This window comes from Olea europaea, chromosome 17 (genome assembly GCF_002742605.1).
Source record: "Olea europaea var. sylvestris chromosome 17, O_europaea_v1, whole genome shotgun sequence".
Taxonomy (NCBI): domain Eukaryota; kingdom Viridiplantae; phylum Streptophyta; class Magnoliopsida; order Lamiales; family Oleaceae; genus Olea; species Olea europaea.
Window position 1 is genome coordinate 15,401,739 of NC_036253.1, and position 8,598 is coordinate 15,410,336.

Sequence of the window (8,598 nt, forward strand, 5' to 3'; positions counted from 1 at the left end):
GACCGCTATTCAAAATCTTAGTGAAACACTAGATTTCTTATCTCATGTCTGCTTTTCGTGAAAAAAAATACCAATTGAAGTGGAGGGTTTCTTCAAACAACAAGGGGCTGGGTCAACTATTCAATCAAATGATATTGAGCATGTTTCACATCTCTTCTTGAGAAACAAGTGGGCTATTTCTTTGCAAAATTGTGCTCAATTTCAAGGGTGGCAATTCCGCCAAGATCTCTTCCTTAGTTGGGGGAAGAATCCACATGAATCGGATTTTTTGAGGAACATATCGAGAGAGAATTTGATTTGGTTAGACAATGTGTGGTTGGTAAATAAGGATCGATTTTTTAGAAAGGTACAGAATGTATCGCCAAATATTTAATATGATTCCATAAGATCTAGTTTCATTCAAGTAACGTATTCTAGCCAAGTGAAAGGATCTTTTGATCAATCCAAAGATCATTTGGATTTCATTAGTAATGAGGATTCGGAATATCACACATTGATCAATCAAAGAGAGATTCAACAATTAAAAGAAAGATCGATTCTTTAGGATCCTTCCTTTCTTCAAACGGAAGGAATAGAGATAGAATCAGATCGATTCCCCAAATACCTTTCTGGATATTCCTCAATGTCCCGACTATTCACAAAACTTATGCTTTTGAAAGAAATCAAAGTATTTCTTGAGAATTCTACTAGATCCGTTTGTTCCTTTTTCTCTGATAGATGGTCAGAACTTTATTTGGGTTCGAATCCTACTGAGAGGTCCACTAGATATCAGAAATTGTTGAAGAAACAACAAGATCTTTCTTTTGTCATTTCCAGGTGATCAAAAAATAAAGAAATGGTTAATATATTCAAGATAATTAAGTATTTACAAAATACTATCTCAATTCATCCTATTTCATTAGATCTGGGGTGTAATAGGGTTCCGAAGGATGAACCGGATATGGACAGTTCCAATAAGATTTCATTCTTGAACAAAAATCTATTTTTTGATTTATTTCATCTACGTCATGATCGAAACAGACGAGGATACACGTTACACCACGATTTTCTGAATCAGAAGAGAGATTTCAAGAAATGGCATATCTATTCACTCTATCAATAATCGAGCCGGATCTAGTGTATCATAAGGGATTTGCCTTTTCTATTGATTGATACGGATTGGATAAAAAATAATTCTTGAATTAGGCCAGGAATGAATCGAAAAAGAAATCTTTATTAGTTCTACCTCCTATTTTTTATAAAGGGAATGAATCTTTTTCTCGAAGGATCAGAAAAAAATGGGTTCGGATCTCCTGCGGGAATGATTTGAAAGATCCAAAACCAAAAATAGTGGTATTTGCTAGTAACAGTATAATGGAGGCAGTCAATTAGTATTAATTGATCCAAAATCTAATTCAAATCCAATATGGTACCTATGGGTACATAAGAAATGTATTGCATCGATTTTTTCAATGAAATATACGATCAACCAACATTTATCGAATTTGAAAAGGAGTCAATTCGATCCTCTTATCTTGACTTTTCGAACCAAGAAATCCATGAATCAGGATCCTGATGCATATAGATACAAATGGCTCAATGGGAGCAAGAATTTCCAAGAACATTTGGAACATTTCGTTTCTGAGGAGAAGAGCCGTTTACAAGTAGTGTTCGATCAATTACGTATTAATCAATATTCGATTGATTGGTCTGAGGTTATCGAACTTCGTTTCTTTTTGTCCAAGTTGATTTTCTTTTTGTCTAACTCCATTTTTTCTGTGTGATTTTCGGGAATATTCCCATTCATAGGTTCGAGATCTACATCTATGAATTGAAAGGTCCTAATGATCTACTCTGCAATCAGTTGTTAGTATCAATAGGTCTTAAAATTATTCATTTGAAAAAATGGAAACCCTTCTTATTTGATGATCATGATACTTCCCGAAAATTGAAATTCTTGATCAATGGAGGAACAATCTCACCCTTTTTGTTCAATAAGATCCCAAAGTGGATGATTGACTCATTCCATACTAGAAATAATTGCAGGAAATCCTTTGATTAGACAAATTCCTATTTCTCAATGATATTCCACAATCAAGACAATTGGCTGAATCCCGTGAAACCATTTCATAGAAGTTCATTGATATCTTCTTTTTATAAAGGAAATCAACTTCGATTCTTGAATAATCCACATCACTTCTACTTCTATTGTAACACAAGATTCCCCTTTTCTGTGGAAAAGGCCCGTATCTATAATTATGATTTTACATATGGACAATTCCTCAATATCTTGTTCATTCGCAACAAAATATTTTCTTCGTGTGTCGGTAAAAAAAAAAAAAAAACTTTTGGGGGAGATATATTATTTCACCAATTGAGTCACAAGTATCTAACATATTCATACTGATAAGTGTGTTTTTGCACACTTATTTAGGTCACAAACATGACTTAATGATGAGCAAAATGATTGAATTGTGAGTTAATCTCGTTATATTTGTGAATTGTAGGGAACACCGATGAACATGGTGAAATTCAGAAGAAAGAGCCAAAAAAAGACTAAAATAGAGCAAAGTGATAGTTCGAGGACCAAGTTGAAAATAATCCATAGATGAGATCGGATGAGGAAAGGAGTCAAGAGGTGAAATATGATCGAAGTATTATCAAGTATCAACTTTCAGGCGAAAAAACTATGCTCGTGAATTTTAATCTCTACTTGAGATCCATTTTTGACATAGTAAACATCAGAATTTGAGGAAGCCTATTTCTATCAAAAGTGTAGATCTTTGAGTTTTATTTACAATGCACTTTGAATTACTTCAATCGAAAATTAGTAGAGAAAGTTATGACCAAAATAATAAAAGTTGTCCAAAGGAAAGAATGGTATAACTACGCGGTCGCATAGTATAAATTCTACGCGGTCGCATAGAAGCCTCCCGAGAACTTTTTCTCAAATTTTTTTTACTCTATGCGACAGCATAGAAATGTACTATGCGGTCGCATAGAACAAGATTCGGGGCCGATTCAGCAGTTTCCTTATTTCGCCGAAACTCTTATGGAAAGGATATTTTTAGGGTTCTATATAAACTAAAACTCGACCAGAATGATGGGACGCCACTTTTACAGAATTGGAGGGGATTATACACAATTTTGGAGGATTTGGAGAGGAAGAACAAGGCAAAAACAAGGCAATCCACTTCAAGATTCAAGATTTCACTTCAAGAATCAATTGCGTGATGTTCTTCCTTGATTTTAATTATTGCTTTTCTTAATTTCCCATTATGTTAGGCTAGATTTTCATGTGCTAGGATTTGCGATGAACCTTATATTATGAACCCTTAATCTTGAATTTTATTAATTTGACGTTAAAACATGTTTTTAATTATTGAATGATTGGCATGGATTTTATTTTCTCTACAATTATGTGCGCAATAGTTGTATGAGCTTTGTGACTTGTTTTACCCTCGAGAGATGAAAAATAAGTTAGACATTATGTTAATTATCGTAAATTTCGATAGGGGATAGAAATATATCGCTATGCTTTACGTGATCTTTAAGTATTCATAAGTCTTTAATGGATTTTTAAATATTCGCATCCCTCATAGAAATATAGTCGGATCGCATGTGAAAATAGGTTTAATTCTACTCGAGAGAGATTGTTAAACAAATTAGGAATATTGGTCTTCATAATTGAATCGTGTTATCAATTTTATAAAATTCGGATTAAAGAGGATTGATATAAGGGGATTCGGATTCCTAGTACGTATTTCATTATCATATTTTTATAAAACTTGCATTTAGTTATAATCACGCATTTAATCTAGTTAATTTAGGCTTTATATTTATAAGTAGGTTATTAAATCATAATTTAGTTAGCAAAAATATCAAGAATTTCTATTGTTTCGGTTAAGGCGACGATAGATAAAATTAAACTAATCAATCTTTGTGGGACGATATTCGGACTCATTTAATCCACTTTATTACTTGTTAATGAACCATACACTTGTGGTAGTTTTAAATCAAAAGAAATAATTTCGCGAACACATACCTAACTATTTTCCACAAAGTGGTGACGAAACGTATAACTTGTACAAATCTTTCCATTTCCAAGTCGATACGATCCATTCGTTCGTAGAACTATTTATTTGATTGCAGACATTTTTGGAACATCTCTAATGGAGGGACAAATAGTCAATTTTAGAAAAACTTATTGTCAACCTCTTTCAGATACGAATCTATCTAATTCAGAAGGGAAGTACTTGCATCAGTATCTTAATTTCAATTCAAGCATGGGATTGATTTACACTCCAATAAATATTTACCATCCGAAAAGAGGAAAGGGTAGATGTATAGAAAAGATGGTGCTTTGTCAACTCTCTCTAAATGGAATCTACTCCAAACATATATGCCATGGTTCCTTACTTCGAAAGGGTACAAATATCTAAATTTGATATTTTTAGATACTTCTTCAGACATATTGCTGATACTAAGTAGCATTAAAATTCTTTTATACATTTTTCATGATATAATGCATGGATTAGGTATATTGATATGATCCAGGAGTTGAGCCCGACGAAGGCAAGTGCGAGACGAGACCCGTTGATAGTCGATGGCTGACCAATGACGCGATCAAGGGCAAAGCAATTGAAACAAGCGATGGGATTGCTCATTCAAGAAACCATTGATGGAACCATGTTCAAGACTCAAAATGGAGCAACTTTCATGTTCGGGTCGAAGGCCGAATCAACTTGGATCAATTTGTTATCAAGCGACGAAACCAGAGGCTGAAAATAAGCCTGTATGACCGCACAGCAAAAACACCATGCGGCTGCACGATGGTATACCACAAATCAAAATACCATTTCTTGTTGAACCATGCGACCGCGTGGAAATACACCATGCGGCCGCACAAGCCAAAAAATTGGCGAATTTTCTAATTTTGGCCGAATTTCCTAGTTTCGATAGAATTCTTATGAAATCAAATTATTACCATAATTTGATGGGTTTTGAACCTTTTTACTCATTAGTATAAATAGGAGAATACTTTTCATTGTAAGAAAATTTTTTTTGCTTGAATAATATTATAGAGAGAGAATTCGTTCTTTCAATTTCTTGTTCTTCTTGAACAATCTTGGAACTTATCAATTCTTAGTTTAATTCTTGGGGCTCAAGATCCAAAACCGGGTTAGTATTGGCGTTCTTGGGTTCCGCATCAATTTCGTTGTGGGTTTCGTAGTTTCCATTGCTACGGGGTTCGCATCAGTTGGTATCAGCGCTTTGGCTCCAATTTAATCAGGTTATATCCTTTGTTTTCTAATTTTTTTTTCAATTCCTTGTGTTCTTGTGTTCAGAAGGTTTTCTTGATCCTTTGATCCAAAAGTTTCATAAAAAATCTTCAAATTCCATTTCTAAGCTCAATTTTCGCCTAAATCAGTTTTCGTTTTCTTCGTTGGTTTTGTTATTGATTTTCGGATTTAAAAAAAAATTTACTGTTCATCCGTACGGTATTGTTCATCCGTATAGTAAAAAAAATTTGTTAAATATTATTGATCCGTCAAATATCAACTTTTATTATTCAATATCGTTTCTAAATTACTTGGACACATTGAATCATTCCATTCCTTCAATTCAAGTCAAGTTTTAAAAGTTTTCTTTGAGTCCTTTGTTACAATTGTTGAGTCACATCCGGTTTGGGAAATTCTACACGATTTGATTGATTGATTGAGTTCATTGATTGTTCCTAGAAGCAATTGTTAAAAGATTTGAGTGGTAAAAGGTAGAGAGGTGAGCTTAATAGAGGGTAAAAGCCCTTGTGTGTTTCTGAGTGACTTTTGGTGAGGCAGTAAAATAAAATTTTTAGTGTTAGGATGTCAGAAAGGGCAGAATCAAACTCATGTCGACAAAGCAATAATAATAATGCATCGAAGGGTTTGGTACAGAGGTTTGAGAGGGCGTTTGGAGATGTGAGAGATAGGTTGGAGAAGCAGGAGGCTTGGATGAATAGATTAGATACATCGGTGGCTAACCTTAGTCAGGGGCATCGAGTGGATGTATCCAATGCCAGAGGACCGGATAGATGGGAGCCTAGGAGGGAAAGGCGAGAGGAGTATGGATATGGGAGTGACATGGGAGAAGATGAGGACAGACGGGATCAGAATGATAGCGGGGAGGAGTTGGATGGAAACTTGAGAAATATAAAAATGACAGTTCCTTCATTCAAAGGAAGGAGTGATCCCGAGGCATACCTGGAGTGGGAAAGGAAGGTTGAAATGATCTTCGAGTGATATAACTACTCGGAGGAGAAAAAGGTGAAGTTAGCAGTTTTGAAGTTCAGTGACTATGCAATTTCATGGTAGGATCAAGTGATTACTTCACAACATAGGAGTGGGGGAAGATCAATCAGCACTTGGGAGGAATTGAAGTCATTGATGAGAAAGTGGTTTGTTCCTGGCCATTATTACTGAGAGATCCATCAAAAACTGCAAGGTCTATATCAAGGGTCGAAAAGTGTAGAGGTCTATCATAAGGAGATGGAAATACTCATGATTAGGGCCAATGTGATGAAGGGTCGGGAGGCTACCATGACACGATTCTTGAATAGGTTGAATAGGGAAATTACCAATGTAGTCGAGTTGCAACATTATGTGGAGTTGGAAGACATGTTGCATGTGGCTATGAAGGTAGAGAGACAACTGAAGAGGAAAGGGGCAGCTAGGCAGCCGTTAGGAACTTCGAGTGTTAATCCATCTTGGAAGCCAGGGTGGAACAACAACAACAAAGGTGATAAAGCTGTACCTAAAGGTAGGAATGAGTGGCAGAAAGGGAAAGAAGAAAGTGCTAGCAAAACAGCACCCAAAACAGATTCACAACCATCAAGGAATCGAGATATCAAGTGTTTCAGATGCTTGGGGTCAGGGCACATTGCTTCTCAATGCCCAAATAAACGGGTAATGGTGCTGTTGGATAATGGAGAGGTGGTGAGTGAAAGTGAAGGAGAGTTTGAGGACATGCCTGCATTGGAGGACGTTGAAGAAGAATAAAAATTGGAGTTTGCTGTTGGGAAATCGTTGGTGTCAAGGAAAGCTCTTAACACTCAAGTCAAAGTGGATGATTCGGAGCAGCAGCGAGAAAATATATTCCACACACGTTGTTACGTCAACGATAAGGTACGTAGTATGATTATTGATGGTGGGAGTTGCACGAATGTAGCTAGCACAACTTTAGTTGAGAAATTAGGACTAGCATTGTTAAGACACCCTAGGCCTTATAAGTTGCAATGGTTGAATGAAAGTGGGGAAGTTAGGGTGAATAGAAGAGTTTTAATTAATTTCTCAATTGGGAGTTATAGTGACAAAGTAGTATGTGATGTGGTGCCTATGCATGTGGGTCATATCTTGTTAGGAAGACCCTGGCAATATGATAGAAGGGTCACACATGATGGATATAGGAATCATTATAGCTTTGTCAAGGATGGGAAGACTATTACTCTTGCGCCATTAACACCGGCACAAGTGTATGGAGATCAAATCAAACTGAAAAGTGAGGAAGACGAGAGAATAAGAGAGTCAGGAAAAATGAGAGGTAATAGTGAAACCATCAATAAGAGAGAAAATAGTGAGGTGGCGGAGAGTGGAGAAAAGAGAGAGAAGCCACATGAGCGGAGAGAAAAGGAGTCAGTTGAGAGGAGAGAAAAAGAGTCAGCTGAGCGGAGAGAAAAGCCAAAGGTCAACTTCTATGCAAAAGAGAGTGAGTTGAAAAAGGCTATGAGCGATAGTAGGCAAATGATATTGTTAGTGTACAAGGAATCCCTCCTCAATTTTGAGGATTCTAACACATCCCTCCCTAGTTTGGTTAAGTCTTTATTGCAGGAGTTCGACGATGTGTTTCCTGAGGAGATGCTAAGTGGATTGCCATCAATCAGAGGCATCGAGCACCAGATTGACTTTGTACCTGGAGCTGTCATATCGAACCGACCAGCTTACGGAAGCAATCCCGAGGAGACGAAGGAGCTTCAAAAGTAAGTGGAGGAGTTGATAAGCAAAGGTTATGTCAGGAAGAGGATGAGTCCATGTGCTGTACCTGTTTTGCTGGTGCCTAAGAAGGACGGGACTTGAAGAATGTGCGTGGATTGCCGAGCTATCAACAATATCATGGTAAAGTATCGTCACCCAATACCTAGGCTAGATGAGTTGCATGGTGCTTGCGTTTTTAGTAAGATTGATCTTAAGAGTGGGTATCATCAAATTCGCATGCGAGAGGGTGATGAATGGAAAACGACGTTTAAGACTAAGTATGGATTGTATGAATGGTTAGTTATGCCGTTTGGACTCACTAATGCACCGAGCACTTTTATGCATTTAATGAACCATGTTTTGCGTTCTTTTATTGGGAAATTTGTTGTAGTTTATTTTGATGACATCTTAATCTATAGCAAAAACCTAGATGAGCATTTAGAACATTTAAATTGTGTGCTTGTTGTGTTGCGAAAGGAACAAGTGTATGCTAATATCAAAAAGTGCACATTTTGCATGGATAGAGTTATTTTCCTAGGATTTGTGGTTAGTGCTGAAAGCTATAAAAGAATGGCCAACACCTAAGACTATAACTGAAGTTAGGAGTTTT